General features: G+C 44.7%; 1 protein-coding gene across 1 annotated transcript in view; it reads left to right on the top strand.

The window, feature by feature from the left end:
* The window catches only part of LOC109973188 (zinc fingers and homeoboxes protein 2-like), a gene marked incomplete at its 3' end in the record, with an annotated part of 81,757 nt that overhangs the window by 44,375 nt on the left and 17,901 nt on the right, over positions 1-19,481 (top strand). The window lies entirely within an intron of this gene.

Below are 19,481 nucleotides of genomic sequence, written 5' to 3'. Positions count from 1 at the left end.
TGTTTTTCTGTCAATATGGGGTGCTGTGTGTACATTACTGAGGAAAAAAATGAACTTAAATGATTTTAGCATATGGCTGCAATATAACAAAGAGTGAAAAATTTAAGGGGGTCTGAATACTTTCTGTACCCACTGTAAGTTTTGAACAGTAACAATGCAAGTCAGCCTGACCGTAGTAAACTGCTCTTTAGCAGAGCAGAGAGTGGGAGTTGTACCAAGCTGTACATCTGCACAGCATTACACTTACAGCCAGAGCCTGTTTTTGCTATAACAACATCTTGATTCTGTCCAAGTAATTCTTCCCTGAGGGCGTAAAGAGTTACAGCAGAGCAGCGGTGCATGTACAGAGACGTTCCTATCTTGCTGAGCTCTTCCTCCTGGGCCGGTGGGTTCACGTCTCACCTTTCTGGCTGTAGTAGAGCAGGAAGGTCAGCAGTGATTTAACAGCTCATCCTGCAACCAGAAGTCAAGCTGAATGTTTTGGTCAAACAAAAGCTATTTATTGATGTCACCTGCTGCGTATTGTGATGATGCTGCAATACACCACCTCTTTCTGGATTCTCTGCAGTTTCATTAAAAAAAAAAAAAAAAAAAAAAGGTTTTGTTTGGTTGAATTCATTTCTTTGGCACAAATACAAGGCTAGAAATGGGAAAAGCATCTTGGAATACTGCATCAACACTCTGAGATGTTGAGAAGGTAGGATTAGTGTTTAGCACTGGCCACTGGCATAGCCTCATGGGAGTTTGTGAGAGAATAATCTTCTAAAAAGTCATACAGCTGCATAAGGCAATATACATTTCATGCCTTACAGAAAGAACAGTTAAAGAAGTGAAGGAGAAAAGCCACTGAGCTGAGGATGCTGGTGGAATAGATGCTAAGCTGCTGAGGGTGCTGGGCTTTGGCGCTTTAGTTTTAATACCGGTCCAGGTTGTAGCCATTGTTGGACTGAGCTAGCAGCTACTAGGACGACAAGTGGCGTCCAGAGAGCACGATGGGGAAATCAGACCAGTAAAAACTGCACAAACTGAGTGATATTTACAAAACAGTCAGTATATGAGTGTTTCTCCAGTATCGATGGGTGTACAGCTACAGTATCAGCAGCGTACTGAAGTAAAGGCCTCCATCTGTGCAGCATTATTGTGTTTTCTGCTCGTATGTCTGAGGCCTGTGTGTGTGTGTGTGTGTGTGTGTGTGTGTGTGTGTGTGTGTGTGTGTGGGACTCGAGGAGTTTTGTTTGATGCCGTGGTAGGAATTAACAGGATGTTAGATGACAAGAAGTTACACCGACACACAGTGGTCTCTCTGTCTGCTTCTTCGAACGGTTTGTGTTTGTTTATGGCACCAGGAGATTAAGACCCATCTGGTGTGTGTGTACTTGTGTATGTGCATTTGTAGGTGAGTGGGTTGTAGGTTTGGTTTGTTTGGGAGGGGGTGCGGATTCAAGAGGAATAGAATTGGCGAACGAGTGTTTTTCCAGCTTCACATGTGTAAACGAGTGAGAGGAGCAGTAAAAACGATACAGCAAGATGGATATCAAGACAAAGGTTTTGTGTGTGTTTGTGTAAGGGAATCTGGTGTGTGTGTGTGTGTGTGCATGTAGGGAATGTGTTGCAGATTGCATTGTGTGTGTGCTGTGTTTTGTGCTCGCTGGTGTGTGAATGATAATGACCTCTGACTCTGTCTGTTCTCTGTTACTTTACTGGATTAGCTCCTCTTCACTGCTCTGCCTGTGGACACACACATGCCGTGCACGGACCCACAGTTACACACACACACACACACACACACACACACACACACACACACACACACACACACACGCTCGGTAAACATCCAACCCTACAAGCAGCCAATATTAAGTAGTGTACTGGTGGGCACCACAACAGCCTGACACCACAGATACCCCTGGTTCATGCAAGTCAAGTATTTATACTGCAGTGGTACTGCACACAGTACATAGACTAGAAAACACATGATTGCTACCTAGTAACTATTGTCTACTGAGTCATATTCTAAATTGTACTGATACAAAATCACAGTGACTCAGTACAGAATCTTAGTGACCGGATCATACTGTGACTCTGTCCTGAGTCATATTGTGACTGACAGTATTCGTAGTAAATCGCATCCTGACTGACGATTACGACTGAATCACTCTGACTCACTGTATTGATGAGTGTCTCTATGCTGATGCTTGATCCAGCTGTGATTCACTGTGTTGATGTAGTTTTACAGTTTATTCACTGCTTTGTTACTGAGTCGCTGTATTGATACAGTATTGTTTTTTGACTCGCTGCATTTATACTGAAACACAAATAAATTACGGCTCATGGTGGCGTTTCCTCTGGTAGCGTTTCTCCACGGCGCCTTGCCACGCAGCCTTTGTTATTATGGTAAAAAAATCAGTCCAACCAATCAATCATTTAATCAAGCTCCTCAGTGACTTGCTCGGGAAGCCAGTAAAACAGCAGGTGCGTTTGAGACCAGCTCAGAAGGAGTGGGTTTTTAGACGTTCTTCATGCAGCAGATAGGCTCAAGCTCCATCCTGTCAGATGTGTCTGTCATCATGCTGTTGTTACACTGCTGAGTGAAACACCGCAGACCTGCAAACCGTTGAGGACTTAATTTAGCAACTGCTAAAAAAGAAAACTTTGATTCTGTCAGTAATAAACAACTGGCCTGTATTAGTCCATATAATTATTAAGTGTTTGTTCATCTCCAGAGAGAGGGGGAGGGAGGGGGACAGATGAGGAGTTAAGCCTTAAGCTAGAACCCCATTCCCCCAGAAATCAGTGCCCCCACGCCTAGCCTCTTGCAGGAAACACTGCATGATATCTGCTTGTTAAGTAGTGACGTAATATACAGTTTCTGGGTCCAAACCTCGGGTCACTCTCCTCAGTATGCCACAGTGTTGTGTTCCCTGTTGTTCCAGCAGATCTGAATCAGAAACCCGGGTCAGCTGTCATTTTACCTCTCTCCTTGCGATGAGAAGGAGAAAAAGAGAAAAAGGCTACAGTTGATTAAATAAGTGGTTTCACTCGCCATCTTGTTACTGAACCCCGTTTGCAGTCCCTGTACTGGTACTGCATTACAGTATACTGACTTTGTGAAGTGTCACACTGTCCTGTACTGAGTGGTTTGGTAAGCACATATACATATGAACTGACTCGTCTTACATTACGCATTCGTAACACACCCACTAACTGGCAGGCTCTCACAAACACATTATAAACACACACACACACACACACACACACACATACCATTAGTAACATGCACACACTGGGCAGAGCTCCACTCTGGGAGTTGGTCTCTCTGCTGGAACCTCTGGCTCTGTAGGACGTGTCCAAACTCTCACACACCCACACACACATCCATGCATTCAGCTCCCCTGTTGTTCCCACACACATCCTGCTAGGATTCTTTCCTTTTTGCATGTGTAATAGTATTCAGCCACACACACTTTGTCTTTCGCTTTCACACTTGTTTACACACTCGCTCACGCACCAACAGTACACACATTTGCAGTAGTACAGTACTCCCTCTTTCTCCCACACACACATCCCCAGTGCCAGTATATCTGTTTATTGTAGAGTGGAGCTGCTTTTCCGTTCTGCACGCTCGTTGCATCATACTGCACACACACTATATGTATACACAGACGCATCCTACCGTATAGACACACAGTTGCACACACACATGCATTTAATTTATAATTGCATCATTTTAAGATGCTTTGTCTACACAAACACACACATACTTACACACAGATTGCATCATATTCTGGCAGTAAACATCCTGTATTGTTCTCTAAACCTTCATCACAGAGATAGAAACAGGCAGCAAATGCAACCAGCCAGTCAGAAGCTCTGACAAAAAGTGTTCACCGAGCTGTACTCTGCACACCTGAGGCTCAGACAGCCAGCATCACCCCGAGCTGCTGGTGTTTAAACATCGGTTTGTCCAGTCCCAAAGCCAGCCAGGCAAACTGGTCACTCAGAAGTCGGTCACTCAAACCAAAAAGTAGAGAAAGCAGTCAACAATAACAGCACAGTCAAAAGAACAAGCCTGTGAATCATTCAGCCAGAACTTAAAAATATGAGTCATCCAAATCGGAATATTTATTTGTTGGACCAGCCAGTCAAGAAAAGGCAGTCAGAGCTTAAACTGGTCATCAGTAATTAGGCAGCCAACAGTTTGCCACCTAAAGCTGAACTTTGGTTTTGTCAGATTTTAAAAAATCAGGCAGTCAAACTCAAATTGAAGTCGGGTATACAGCCAGTCAGGCCAAAACATGGCAAATAAGAAAGCCAGCAATAAAAAACAGTCAGCCAGAAGGCTGTGCCAAGAAACATACACTGGCTGTTCCAATCCAGAAGCAGACTTGATGTTTTTCAAACCAGTCATTTAACCTGAAAACCAGTCAGGAAATACAAAGAAAGGCACCATGAGCATCAGTCAGCCAATCTTACTTCAAATCAGCTACTCGTACCTAAAAATAGATTTGTAGGAAAAAATGTTCAAAAGCCGGTCAGGCAGACATGATGTCAGCCTTAGAATAATGGACCCACATCTCCCTGTCCTCTGATTCCAAAACTCCCCTGTCCCACAAATGAGCCTGTAATGTATTTAAAACTTAGTTTGTCCAAAAGGAACAGTCAGGATCTGTCACACTAAAAAACGACAAGGTCAGTGAAACTGTGAGCTGCTCATAAACTACAAGGAACAGTCAGCCGGTCTTATCGTACAGTAAATGTCAGCCATGTACACTGAGACTTTACGTGTGTGAACCTGTAACTGAGACAATCAGACTCTAAACAAAGGAAGCAGCCTTCTCTGCTGTGAGCAGGGGGTTGTCAGGGCTAAATCCAGCTGCACACAGACATGGTTTTGTCAGGCAGTTGCACCAAAGCAAGTTAACATAGTAATAAGAAGTATCCTCACCATGGTAAAAATACATAAATGAAACCCCAAATTATCCTGTAAAGCAGGTAGGAACCAGTCAGTCAGATCTGGATCAGCTCCTCAGTCTCATTGTTGAGTTTCACCAGCAGGCCGAGCCGCTTTATCAAAACCTCATCTGAATGAAGGCTTTGTCCACATGGGGGACATGTGTGTGTGTGTGTGTGTGTGTGTGTGTGTGCGCGCTCGCATGTGTGTGTGTGTGAGAAAGTAAAGTGTGTGAAAGAAAGAGGGACAAAGAACAAAACAGTGAAAAAGAGACAGTGAGACAAAGAAACAGAGAGAGAGAGTTTGGTGGTTCTCAGCGTGGAGCTTAAACAAGCAGTACAGGATGTGCAGCCAAACTATTTTCTCTGCTTGGCTGCAGATTGTGTGTGTGTGTGTGTGTGTGTGTGTGTGGTTGTGTGTTGGATATGGGGGGTTGGTAGTCGTGGGTGCTAATGGGATATCACTTGTTCTCTTTACTATCACAAGTGGGAGGGATACACAGTACATGCACACACAGTTAATGAGAAAACATGCACACATGTACAGTATCACTGTCTGGAGTCACACACACACACAGTACATGGACACACAACCTGGAGGCTGGCACACACTAACACAGTTTTCTGAAGAGTTTTTCATACTCCGAACCGAAACCCGCACCTGAAATACCTTCAGTACTGTTTCAGACCCGTGTGAAACCTCGAGCAGAAGCCGTTGCACTAACACTGTGCTTTTGTTGTACATGTTGCAGTCTACTGTGTAGCTAACATGATCCCGCATCGAGTGCCATAGGGATGACGTATCTTTGGAGACCGGCCTGGAAGTTGGCATCACCCTGCGCCCTTCAACTAAGAGCCAGTGGGATTTTTCCATAGGCTTTTGGATTATTGGAGAAAATAAGTGTCAAAAAGTTTCTGATGACACTTGCATGTTTTCTTCAGCGAGATAATCTCCACCAGCGAATGCCGCTGTTAAGATGTTTGAAGCCCAAATACAGTCACCAGATGTAAAAAGCTATTGTTAGGCTGTGACCAAGCTACACCATGGTGTCCAACTTGTAATTTGATTTAGTGCGCTCACCTCTTCTACAACATCCTGACCTGGCCAGTGATCATGGCTGTGTCAGTTAGAATAGTTTGCAAGTGCGTTAGTTTAAATATGACACAGCTGTAAAGGCGAAATAGTGAGTAGATGGATCTCTGTGTCAAAGTCCCAGACCGGCTCTCTGGTCTCATTTAGCCGCTTGTTAGCAACCACCTTCTTTAAAGATCACCAGTGGTGTATTTACAGGGGTATTTTATATCCTAGAACAAATGTTTTGGCCTTGTGTTAACTGCAGACCTTATTACAGACATTTCACCAAAAACCCACGTTCTCTGGGGGAGGGAACCGAAAGTGCAAAGATGCTAACTCAGTTCTGGGTTTCAGACTGGTGCTGCACTCTGTCTGCCCCAAAAACGCCCGAACATCTAACAGGTGGCACAGAGGCAAAGCTCCCGGCTCCCACTGTACAGATCTGAGTTGAATTCCCAGTAACGTTGCTTCTGGCTTTGTCAGACATTCCAACAAACACAAGGAGGATGAATGCAGCCAAGCACAGAGAGGTCCTTGAAGAAAACCTGAGACAGTGACAGCACTGTGGTGGCTCCAGGACCGGTCTCTGACCGTCCCTGAGGGGCCCGGCCAACGTCCAGACTTAAACCCCAGAGGACATCTATAGACCTGGAGGTGGAGCATGAGAGGATCTGTAGGAAGAAGCTGAAGGTTCTGACTGCTTTTGTAAATGAGAGTTTAGTTCTGATTTTCTAAAAAATAATAAATTGAATACATAATAGAAGTGAATACGTTCTGAGGAGAATGTACGCACAGTACTATTTTTTTGTCTCTTGCCTTGATACCTTCATTATACAAAGGCAAACCGAACAAGCCGCCTGCGGACACATGGCTGTGGACACACACTGTCTCACTCACCTGAGCTCCAAAATCCTTATTTCATAGACAACTTTTGAGAGGTTTTCTTGTAAACGTTTATTACAATTTATTACAGGTTCTTTATTTCCTGATTTATTTGGAGCAGTCTAGGTTTCATTTTATTTTTTTAAACCCTTTTTTGTCAGATTGTTCTGTGGGGGGAGGAGCACTTATCTCACCAGACAGCACAAAAAGAAACTTGACATCTACCTGTCGAGGCTACCGCTCGCTCCACGGTAAAAAAAAGACAAAATGAAAAGAAATAAGAAAGTGAGCGTGTCAGGCTTCAGGTCGGCATGTGAGCGATGAAAAGGCCGCCGTTTGTCACCAGGAATTATTGATGTACAAACAAATAGACTCTGCGGGAGGATGCCGGAGTTTGGGAGGCTTTTGAAAGACGAATCAAAGAGGAGGGCGGGAGACGGGGGGAGGGAAATAAACGGGTGAAGATTAGGAGACAAAAGCAGGAGAAAAGTGATGGAAAGAGGAGAGGAGGAAAAGTTGGAGGAGTGAGGAGGAAAGTCCAGATGTGGTAAATGAGAAGGCAGAGGAAAGGGAGGAAGGAAACGGCAAGAAGAAAAGAGGGATTGATAAAGAGACAGCAAGGAGGAGAAGGAAAAAGAATCGTGTATTCTGTTCTTCATCTTTTCTTTTTCCAAATTCTCTCCTTTTTTCTGCCTGTTCTCATCTTCATCATCTCCGTTCTTCTTCTTATCCTCATTCTGCCTTGTTTCCTGCTACGTTTTTTTTCTGTATCCGTCTTGCTGTCGTTTTCATTCTTCTTTCTGGGTTTTGCTCTTCTTCACTCCTATCTTGTTTCCTCCTCTACGCACCTTTTCAGCCAATCTCCACCTTGATGAGCCGGCTCTGTTGAAGGCGGAGCACAGCCCCGGGTGGGCGCAGGGCGGCCGAGCCCGAGTCAACACGATTACCCTGCTGCTAGGAACAGATGGAAACGGAGGCCAAGCTGAGCTCACCGCCTTTACTCCACCCCGACTTCACTGTCACCTCCTACCTGGCCTTTTCTCCTTCACGTCCTTTCTTTGCCACCTTCCTCTCCCTCGGGCTCCATCCTCTTTTCCTTCCTTCTTGATCGTCTTCCTTCCCTCCTCACTTTCTCCTCTTCTCAGCCTCTGTACCATCCATCTCCATTTCAACCTTCTTCGTCTCTTCCGGCTTGTTCTCCTTTCCACTCCCTTCCTCTCTGCTAATCTCAGTTTTTATTCCCCTGTCATCTTTCTCCTTGGTTTCCTCTCGTATCGCTTTCCCCTCACTTCTCTCTGTCGTCTTGTGTCCATCTCATTTTACCTCGTTTTCCCCTCTTCTCTCTCACTTCCTGTTGAATAAAAAGGAAACTGACAACACAAACAGCTTCATTCCTAGAAAGTGAGAAAACAAAGGCCAGCAAATTATTAAAGGTGCGTATAATAGAGCAATGAATATTGATTAACAAATGCAGTATTGATGAATGGATTTAAAAGCACTTGATATGGACTCTCGGGCCAGTGTTTTACCTTTTCATTCCCCTCGGTGCTACAAAATTTCAGGGTATAAATCCTTCACCGTTCATCTCATTTCCAGTACTTGGATGGATGTTAGGGTGTGTAAACCATCACGGGGTGTGTGTGTGTGCGGGGACAGTTGACAAACACATCCACACTCAAACATGTGAAATCTGATCAGAATCATCATTAGACTCACTTTAGAGCTTCTGTAATGTAGATTCGATTGGCCCGTCACCATGTACTCACTGTATTAGATGAGACTTTTCATTTGTTTGATCATAATAATATCTTTAATGATCCACAATCAGATTGGCATCGTGTAAATCAATAATTTATCATCATCAATAGAGCAGCACGGGAGAGTCTGTTTCTGTCTCACAAAGACAAAGACTGAGGCAGACACAGACTGAAATTGGTGTTTTTTGGCCACTCCAGTCATTTGGGAGAAATAACACACACACACACACACACACACACACACACACACACACACACACACACACACATGCAGAGATTGTCGTCCACAGTTTGAAGGAGTGTTGAGCAGATTTTTTTTCTTTTTTTTGTTTTTTTTTTTTTTGGGAAGGACGAGCGGGGTAGCGGTCTCTCCCTCCAGCGACCATGGGACTCGGCGCGTTGCCATGGAAACAGCCCAAACTGCACCAGAGGAGTGATTGAGAAGGAGAGAGAGAGAAAAAGGGTGAGCGAGGTAGACAGAGGTAGACACAAACAGAGAGAGAGAGAGAGAGAAAGCGATGAGAGAAGGCGGCCTTCTGATGGCGACTGTTCTGCACTCAGTGTGAACAGTTTTAGTGTGTGTGTTTGTGTGTGTGTGTGTGTGTGTGTGTGTGTGTGTACGCTGAAGAACAGGGGAGAGAAAGAAAGGTGTGTGACTGTCTGCGTTTGTGCAATTTTGTGTCTGTCTTTTAGTGTGTGTGCATATGTACCAGCATTTGTGTGTCTGGTGAAGCATAAGTGTGTTTCTGCTTCTTGTTCTATTGCGCGCGCATGTGTGTGTGTGTGTGTGTGTGTGTGTATACTGTTATGCTGAAATGTATGTTTTTCTAATTAGTCATAGTTGTGTGTGTGGTTAGCTATATATGCATAGCACAACATATGTGTGTGTGTGCATGTATGTGTTGGAGAACTGTTTGCATGCACATGTATATGCACGGCATCATTTGTTTTGTGTCCAGTGGAATGTGGGGGGGGGGGGGCACGTGCGTGCACGCTCCTCCCTGGGCCAGTATCAGTGGTAAGCTGTGATTCAGGCTGTGAAAACACTGATTTGGCAGCCAGAGCATCTTCCTCCGTCTCCGACTGGCTTCGCCAACAAGAATCTATCTCTTATTAAATGACACTTTATTACAAAAGAAAAAAAAGTGCTTTTGTGTGTGCGTTTGTGTGTGTTTTTGAGGGTTGGTGTCCTTAAGTCTGGGGTCCTGGAAGGAGGCGTGTCTATACAGCCAAGTCCTGGTAGCACCTTGCAGCAGACTGCTGCTGTGGGTTTTCATGGCTGAGTTGTTCTGTCTGTAAAATGTCTGCTGGAAAAGGTTTGTCCAGCCGGATGTCGGGGCGATTCATAAAATAGTCCACCTCCTAAAACATGGACAGTGTGTCTTTGAAGCCTGAATGAAACGAATGAGGTGTGGGGTGTAATTTAAAGTATTAGCAGCGATCTAAGGGAAGCGACTTCCATCTTTAAAACCAGTCACGTGTGTGTCAGTGACATCTCTTATGTCAGGGACGCCGCTGTATTTGATTGATGAGGCCATGATATTGCCCTGTTCAGACTGACTGATTGTGAATGTGTTAGATTTTCAACATGACTGAGCCATGTGGTGTGAGACACATTCAGTTGAAGTGGATTGTAATTTAATTTTAAAAAAGTGTCCTGGCAAACGACCTGGCCACCCCAACATCCCAGATCTGCAGTATAAACCTGATTGGCTCAAATTCACTAAAATATGTAATATATAAATCAATAATATTAAGCACAAGCATAAAAAGAACAGGAAGAGCCTTGAAGTTCCTCACACCGCTCTGCACCGCTGCCAGTGAAGCTCATCAAAATCACATATACTTCTCTGTGCACACACTCAGGGCTCTACCATCCCCAGTGTGTGTGTGTGTGTGTGTGTGTGTGTGTGCGTGTGCTGTTTGTGATTGTGTTGACCTCATGTCCAACGCTCAGTCAAAGCCTTCACAAAGTACAATCTGTAATTTTTCACTTTCACATCTATAATGATACGATTTAGAAACCTGAATGCACTTCAGCTTTATAATGGAATTATATTTTTATGAATTTCTATGTTTGATTATTTCTTTTCATCAGATGGTAGAGAGATAGATGACTGGACAGAAAGACATTTCAAGAGCTGAATTTTATTTTCCGTCAATTAAAAAGAGCTGAACTGACATTTAATAATTTTCTGAGCCAAATCAAGTCATTGTTATTGACATAAATGCCTCGCTTGTGGCCAAATTACAAATCAAATAGACATTGCCCTTTTTCAGAGGAAAAACATTTAATGAATCCTCAATAATTTGTGGCATTCACTGAAAAATTGAGAGGTCTCTTGGAGTATTTATCCTCTCTCTGCTTAAAAGATTTCTATTCACACGAAGTCACGGACTTGAACGTGGAGCTGGTCCTGCCTTGGCTGCAGCGCGTCGCTACAGACGACGAGACTTATAGAAAACGTTTGTAAATGAAGCGCATCAGGGTTCAGGCTGCCGCTGCGTGCACAGATACCTGCCAGCAGCGTGTTGAACAGAGAATAAGCCGCAGCGATATCCACAGAGCCTGACGAGCGTGAGCACTCGTTGTTGGCTGGTTCATTGGGTCATACACACGTTTTACTGGGTTTTCACACCCCCACACGCATTAGACGGCAGTCAGGCGTGTCGCACAAAACCTTTGGAGGCTTATCTTAATCTGACTAGCACAGAATCTGACTGGCTCAGACCGATCAAGGCTGCTCACACTGAAAACCGGCCACTTCTGATCTCTGTCGATCGATATCTAATAATTTTCATATTTAGCATAAAACCTCATTAAAATGACTTTTTGCCGCTTCTGCACTGTACAGAACCTCTCTGGAGTCCTACTGAGGCTGTGACCTTTGACCTCTGCATTGTTGTTGTTGGTAAAGTTGTTGTTTGACAGGTTTATTCTGCTGTTGCTGCTGTCGTGTCACATGTAATTGCTCAGGAAAAGACCCTCAAAGGTAAAGTGGCAGCTTGACAAGTGACCTCGACATGCTTTTAGATTCTGCTCTGATATAAAGACAGTCAACATCAAATAAACTGCATTATATTAACTTCCCTTTTACTCCTAATGAAATCACTATTTTCTCCCTTCAGTAAGAAAGTAATTTGTTTCAGGGCCAGCAGCTATTAATTTTTTGCCATTTCCTCTGGGCTTGATGTGACATTTCTCAACAAATGATAATTAGCTGTCCTGTATGATTTGGTGAAAAAGGCTGGAAATCTGCAGTGTTCAGGTGCAACCTTGCCTTTTGTTAGGGCCTGATTCAGGACGCAGACGCCTCCTATTAGACAGCAGTTTGGTGCTATAAACCTATGGTTAAGGCCATTGAAAGTTGAAGGTTTCAGCATCAGTCTCTCCACACTGAGTCATGATTGACTCCATCAGGCCTTATTTATTTTCATTTTTAAACATCCTTGAGCTCTTCTCTTTTAAATTATGATGTTCTAAATATCCCGTACTTCATATAAAAGTTCTCACTGCATTTTAAAGTGAGGTGATTTTTGCCCTTTTCACACAGAGTAGAAATAGTGTGGGGATACCCGAACCAAGCCCCACGGGACCCATGGGTACCTGAGGGTTTGGGTTGGGTTCAGACACAAATTTAGAATCTCTGAGAGAATATCAGCTTTCAGATTTCAGGAGGAAGTCACATCCCTTCACATTTGTTGGGTTTTCCACAGGGAATGAGGAACAAACACACCGAGAACGACCAGTACAGCCCAGAATGGCAACTCAAAATCTCTAAGAAGAAGAAAGATTGACTAAAAATCCTAAGCACGAGTCAAACGGGAACGCTGCACCTCTTTGGACAACTTAGAGTGACACATTAGGAGTCACAGGTAAAACAAAAAATGTCATAAGCTGCCACACGTGCACACATGTAACTGAAATGTGAGCCACATGTGCATAAGAACAAGAACCATGTCGTGTGTGCAACGGTCAAACGGCCCAGTTTCCTCCCAAACCACTGGGTTACGATATGTTCCTTCCAGTTTGCCCTGATCAGAAGCTTCTCCATAAACGCCCACCAAATATGAAACATCCTGGTCTCTCCACTGACCCAGTCGCTGTCGTCGCTCTCCTCCATGTTTATCGTTTACCGGTCTGTGAGGGGCCAACGCCGAATGATGACGACAGGCCGTATGTGCAGAGGAGGAGATGTTAAAACGACCACATGGATTTTGATCTGACCGTTCTGACGGCGCTGCACAGTCAGAGAGGAATCAGGTCTAGGAGCACATACGCAGGTGGCCCAGATCGGGTCTGAGGACATCTGGTCTGGTCTGTTCACACTGCTGTGGACACACCAGGTCTGGGAAATGTCAGCATGGATGTGAACATGGCTCTGCAGTGCCCAGTATTAATGTATCTTGGTCACTGGTTCTGAGATGCTGACATTAGGACCTGATTACCTCAGATACAGACTGAAACCAAAATTATTTGTCTACTTTTGTCCACAGGAATAAAAAGAAAACAAAACCCCACACACAGAGAAACGCAGCCTCTTTCAGTGGAGTTCTCCTTTCAGTTTCCATCAGAACAATAAAACATTTATTGATTGATAAACGCTGCAGAAACGTTTCCCAGCCATCTTGTTTAGAGTGTGTGTGTTGGTGCGGGGAGCCAGTAACTCACCCGCCATCTTGTTTGGAGGATGTGTGTGATTTTTTGGCTGAGGTTGAGGCGTGTGTGTGTGTGTGTGTGTGTACGTTTGTGCGTGTGCGTACATTTCAGTATGAGGAGTCGGCACTGTAAAGCTGCTCGTCCTGCTGCAGCCAGTGTCAACAGCCGAGCGCATAACTTCCCATGAGCCTTTTCCCCTAGAAGGTAACTGGAAGGCTGCTCTGCTCCATACAACACTGTGTGTGTGTTTTTATGCTGGGTGTGTGGGTGAGGGTGAATGCTGCGTTGTAGGACCCATGGGTGTGTTTGCATGCTGTGTGTGTTTTAGTCCATTATTTGTTTCTCTCTTAGTGTGTGTGTCTTTACATGTGTGCTGCTTTCTTGCTGGTTTGTACTCGTGGGGGCGTTTCATCACGCTGTGTGTGTGTGTGTGTGTGTGTGTGTGTGTGTGTGTGTGTGTGTGTGTACACCTTGACAGCATGCTCAGCAGTACGTGCACGGTGTGTGTTTGTGTGTCAGAAAGCAGCACATACCAGCACAGGTACCATATGTGTGTGTCTGTGGGCTTAGCCTGTGTTTAGCGTGCGTATGTGGTGGAGGCAGTCGAGCAGAGTGGCGGGTCTAATGCGATTACGTCCCTTGTCTCCGTGCAGAACTGATAAGGTATTAGAGGGCGGGCCGTGATGAGATTTAAATTAATTCAGCCTCCATTCAAATTCACCATGAGATGAGCTGCTCCATTATTTGGCCTTCCAGCCCAGCACCTCTCCCTCCTTCCACCCCCCAGACTTTCTCTGCCGACCTCCTTCTTTCCTTCCTCCTCTTTTCTTTTACTCCATCTCTTGACAACCTCCTTCCTTCCCTCCCTCCTTTGTTTCTATCTTTCTTCCGTTCCTCCGTTGTCCTCCTTCCTGAACAATCTTCTTCTTATATCCTTTTTTCTTTCACTTCCCCTTTTCTTCCCCTTTTTACTCCATTGTCACACAAGCCTCCTTCCCTCTCTTCTTTCTTTATTTCTCTGTTTGATCTCTCTTCCTCCTCTCCTCCTGAGGAGTCTTCTCCTGTTTCTCACATTTCCTTCCTCTTCTTTCTTGTGCTCTTTTTTCACTAGTTTGCCACCATGCTGTTCTGTATAAAAGGTACCAGGCCGGTATGGGGGGGTCAGTGTCGACCCTCCTTTATTCCACCACCAGAGAAAGTGAAGTTGGTGTCGCTGTGTGCGGAGCTTGGTGCCACCGTTCCAACCTGGCCTTGGTTGTGGGCGGAGCTGCGTGAAGTTTAGGTGAAGCGTTGGTTCTGTGGCACGCCGACGAGATATTTAAATGTTAGCATTGCTCAGGAGAAACAGAATCTGTGACCTTATTTGCCAACCTGTTGTCCACTGTGCACGACACCTGATAGTCCGAATTGTGTGCTAAACATGCAGGATGAGTAAAAGCACATCCCTGCTCTGTTCCTCTGTCACTGTATTTCCAGTGCGTTGTACGTCACACCGGACATCATGTTAAACGCTATGTGTCTAACACCAGGGCGCCGCTGTGTAAAAAGAGGAAACATGCAGCGTTGTGTGTAAAAGGCCAAGCCAACAGTTTAATGCCAATATGGTGGAATCTCTGTCTAAATCTAAATCTCTTAATTCCTCTCCTCCTGTCTGAATCTCTCTCCTTCCCTCTGCCCAAGCTTCCTCATTACTTCTCCTCCCTTGAATCCCTCCATTCACACCATACATCTGAATCACTGCTACTTCCCCTCCTCTTCTCCTCCTTGCATCTATTCATCTGCTCCTTCATTCAGTTCCTCTTCCTCATTCTTTCCATTTCTCATCATCTCCTGCTTCCCTTTCTACTACACTTCCCTCCTTCATTTATCCTTTTCATCTTTCCATAATTCCTCTTCTCCATGCTCAGTGCTTCCTTACTTCCCTTCCTTTCACCTTCACCCCTTGCTTTGATACCTACACTCTTCCTAATTCCTCTCCTAAATCCCTTCTTCTAGCACTGTCCATTCCTCTCCACCTTGCTTCTATCCCTTCACCTTTTAATGAAATTGCCCCCGCCCTTCCTGCCTTTCTCCCTTCCTTCCTCATCCCCTTCTCTTCGTTTTCTCTCCCTTTAACCCTTCTTCTTCTCCCTCGATTCCTGTTCTGCCCTCAGTCCTCCCTCCCTTCACCGTCTCCTCCGTTTGCCTACTCTTGCCTTACTTCCTTCCCCGTCTACTCAGTCCCCGTTCTTCCTCCCCTTCTTTTGCTGGTGTAACTCGTCTTTTAACAAAACATTTAACCAAATGGTGTAAAGCTTAGCCTGTTAGAATGAGCAGCTTAACGTGTGTGCACGCGCCCATGTGTGTGGCTGTCCATGCATGCTTCTTATTTACTCATGCATGCATATTAATGTGTACATGCCTATGTTTCTCAGTGCCTCCCCGTGTGTGTGTGTGTGTGTGTGTGTGTGTGAGAGAGAGATTAAAACCAGCCACCATTCAGGGCCGCCCTCTGCTGCGTGCAGCCTGTTGTTTTTGGACAAAATCACACAAACCGCTCAGTAAATAACGTCACTGGGTGTCGATAACAGCCTGAGATGACGCTCACATTAGAAGAGGCCCAGCAGGTTGTTTTACAGTTGCTTTGTCTTTTTCTGGGAAGCTTCAGTGAAAATATTTCAGATGATTTTATTAAGAAAATGACTTGTGGTGTTCCAGATTTGGTGTTTGTTTGAGATGTCACTGGGCCTGCAGAGGGAATGGGAGGAGGCTCAAGGATGCATGACAGGGATGGACATGCTGTCTACAGCATCCGCTGAACCTTTGGCTTTCCACCATCAGGCAGTGCTCATCCATGGCTCAAAATGAGCTTTCCAAAAATTCTTCTCTTAATTTCGAGCCACAGACAGAGAGGGATTGGCTGCTACAATTAGTAAATGACTCAATTTGCATATCCATAATCACTTTATTTTGATTAAAGTAGCTGCAGCGTGCCCGACCGCTGGAGCATACATGAGGAGATCCTCTCAAACCTGCAGCCACGAGCGACTGGAGCACCAGAGTCGGGCAACAGAAACAAATCATCAGCTCATCAGAAATCAGACGTTTTCCAGAGCAGGTTAACTGTCTCGCTCTGTAGCAGCAGAACTCCAGGTACTGCTGCGCTGCTGAAACGGGAAAACAAACAGTGCTCTCAGAGAACATTAACCTCATTAACCCGAACCCCACAGACCTGTTGGCAGGAGTCGCGATAAACACACCTTACCTGTATTTCATGGGGTTTTTTTGTCAAGATCCCCTGGGAAATGTAAATAAGTGATGCTCAATTTGATGACCCATTTGATGAACCTGCATTTTGTCCGTCACTCCTTGAAGAGGATACAGGATATTCATGCCCTCACGTCATGTAAAAACAGTTTTACTTCACATAAAGGGAAATTTAAGGTGCTGTGATACTTTAAGCACTTAACTGCCACAGAGTAATGAAATGCTGCCCTTCAGCGTGTCCTCACTGTGCAGACATATTTTAAAATCACTGAAGTGCGGTGGGAGTTTTTCAGGGACAGCGCGGCATGTTTTAGTTTGTGTTGTGCCAGATTCCTGTCTGTCGCAGACGGTTCGGCCTCCATTTGTCTTGTCCCATCTTCCAAATGCACAAGACGTGTGCAGGCACATCAAGGCTACTCACATCACACCTGGGTTTATACTGGAAAAAACACAACAAGCAGTTTAGACTCAGGTTTTAATTTAGTTAGATTCGGTTACACTGATGTACAGAAACATTGTGACCTGAAAATGTCCTCCCTCCACAATGCGGCTGAAGGAGCGCACGTGTTGGAGAACATGCACATAGTGAAACGGTGCGACCTGCCCACGTTCCAGCTCCTCAGTTGTGAGGATGTGTTGCTTTTCTTTGCCGTACAACGTGTGGTAGTAAACCGAATATTTGCCTTGTGGACTGTGGATCAGACTTTTGAAGCTAGGAAATTGTTATGGGCTTTTTTCCACTGCCAGTTTCACTGTGTTTTTTTATACCAAATGATTATTTGACCTTTTCAAGATGAAAAAAATATTGAAACTGATGGTTAGTTGCAAAAGTACATTTTTGTACTTTTCAAATAGCAAAGTGCTCGAGGCTCTTTCCTGACCTTGAGAAAAAAATTCCCAATTTTTGGTCAGACTTGTTGAACAGCTGCAGAAAGATGAAGGACATCCCACACGTCTGACAGGAGAGGCGCCCGTTGTCTCGGCACACATACACAACCACCTGTTTTCACGTAACCAAAATGCCAAACCGTCTTACAGTCTTCGTGACAACTGTACAACACGATCCACTTTTGCTTCCATCCAAAAACAATTAAGCAGCAAAACTGCACTGAATGTCAGATTCGTGGTTTGACTCTGAACTTAAGCTCTTCACATTCTTGTCCGGCTGCTTGTGTTTAGAAAAAACATATGAAAAAATATTTTTATTTCTCAAAGTAGGACCTCAGAAAACGTTTCTGGTCTCAGTACAAAACCTCAAGTATTGTATTCTCAGCAGTATCAGAGGAATGTTCATCAGTCCCATTCACATATCTGTGTTTACCTCTTTGTTTTGAAAAGAGAGATCTGGTTCCTGAGGTCAGAAGTCGGGGTCTGGTACGTGAGGGTGAAGGACGCTGTTGCTCCTGACTGCACCGATACAGACGCAGTCACAGCTGGTGCAGCTCGTCGACCTGCTATCACACGCTGCCGCAGGAGGCTGGTGGATTAAAATGTAATGGGGATAAAACTGAGTGGAAAAGAGCAAATGTATGTGTGTCGTGTCACCAACCTTGTGTTTCTCAATTTGTCTTCTCCTTCGCCTGCTCCTCCCTGTTTTCCCCAGCCTTCCTCCTCCTCCCTCGACTCTCCCCCCCCTCCGTTTTTTAATCACTCTCCTCGCTGCTGTTTTCTCTTCCTCCTCCTGTCCGCTCTTCTCTCCCATTCGAGCGGCCCCGGCTCCCATCTTGAAATCAAAATCAGACTTGTTGAGATGCAGCTCCGCGGGCCGCTCACGGCGATTATTTATTCTCCTTTCATTTTCTTTATTTAACTTTGATTTCCCATGGTCTGTTTGCGTTTGAGTGAGGAGCAGGGAGAGGCTCCTCCACTGGAGCGGCCAGGTTCAGGCCCCCTGTATAGGCAGACCTCCTTGCTCAAGGGCCCTTCAGCCAGCCAGTGAATACCTCTGCTCTGACCTCTGACCTCCTTGTGCAAACCTAGGGTTAGCAGAAGAAGAACTTCTCTGTGGACGTTTCTGAGAGGAGGCAGAGCAGCAGCAGCACATTTGGCTACGGGCTGAATGATAAACAGTTTTCATAATAATGAACAGAGAATCTCTCAAAATGAAAAATAAAAGTAGACGCAGAGAGAACGAGGCACAAAGAATAGATGAGGGGCGAACGCATAAAGCTTTTTCTGAAATCAGTGTAATCAGAGCATCGGCAATATCCGATTGATTCATACTCAAATAAACAATATTCAGAATATTTCATCATGGCATAATCCTAATATTACCATGGAAACAGGACTTAGGTAGACTGCAGAAGCCCAACAGTAAACAAGATAAGGTGCGTGCGTGCCTCAGCTAATCTCGGCCACGCACCTCTCCCAGGTTTCTCATAAGTGATAAGAGCTTGTCCAAGTTATTGCCAATGAGATAATGTGTTTACATGCAGCCAATCAAATAAAAATACCTGAATGTCTTCAGTAATAATTGGATTTCAATGTGTGAGTTAATGCGGGCAGAGACAACACACAGTCTGCAGCTTGTTGAGTAACAAGTTGAAGTGTGAACTCACCCAGCTTCACTGACAGCTCCTGCACGATAAAGTCCAGGATTTCTAGCTTCACAAATGTTTGGACTTCCCTTCTGTGTTCAAATGAGAGCGCACATTTGTTTTGTCTCTAAAGTCTCTGTGAGCAGTAGTTCTCTCAAAGGGAAAACAGGAAGTGGTGCATTTTATTGTCTATAATTTGAGGTATTTGTTTTTGATGGAAAAATACTGGACATAGCTTTCCTTCTTGTGTAACTAATGTTTACTCTGTGCAGTCATTGTAAAAGGATGTTCTTTAGCTTAAAGAACTCAGGAAACTGCTTGTAAAAGTTTATTGCTCTTTAGGTTGGGGGGTCAGGACATAGACAATCTCCTGA

This window comes from Monopterus albus, unplaced genomic scaffold (assembly GCF_001952655.1).
Source record: "Monopterus albus unplaced genomic scaffold, M_albus_1.0 scaffold283.1, whole genome shotgun sequence".
Classification (NCBI taxonomy): domain Eukaryota; kingdom Metazoa; phylum Chordata; class Actinopteri; order Synbranchiformes; family Synbranchidae; genus Monopterus; species Monopterus albus.
Note: the sequence above shows the minus strand (reverse complement) of the source record. Positions and strands in the feature narration are given on the sequence as shown.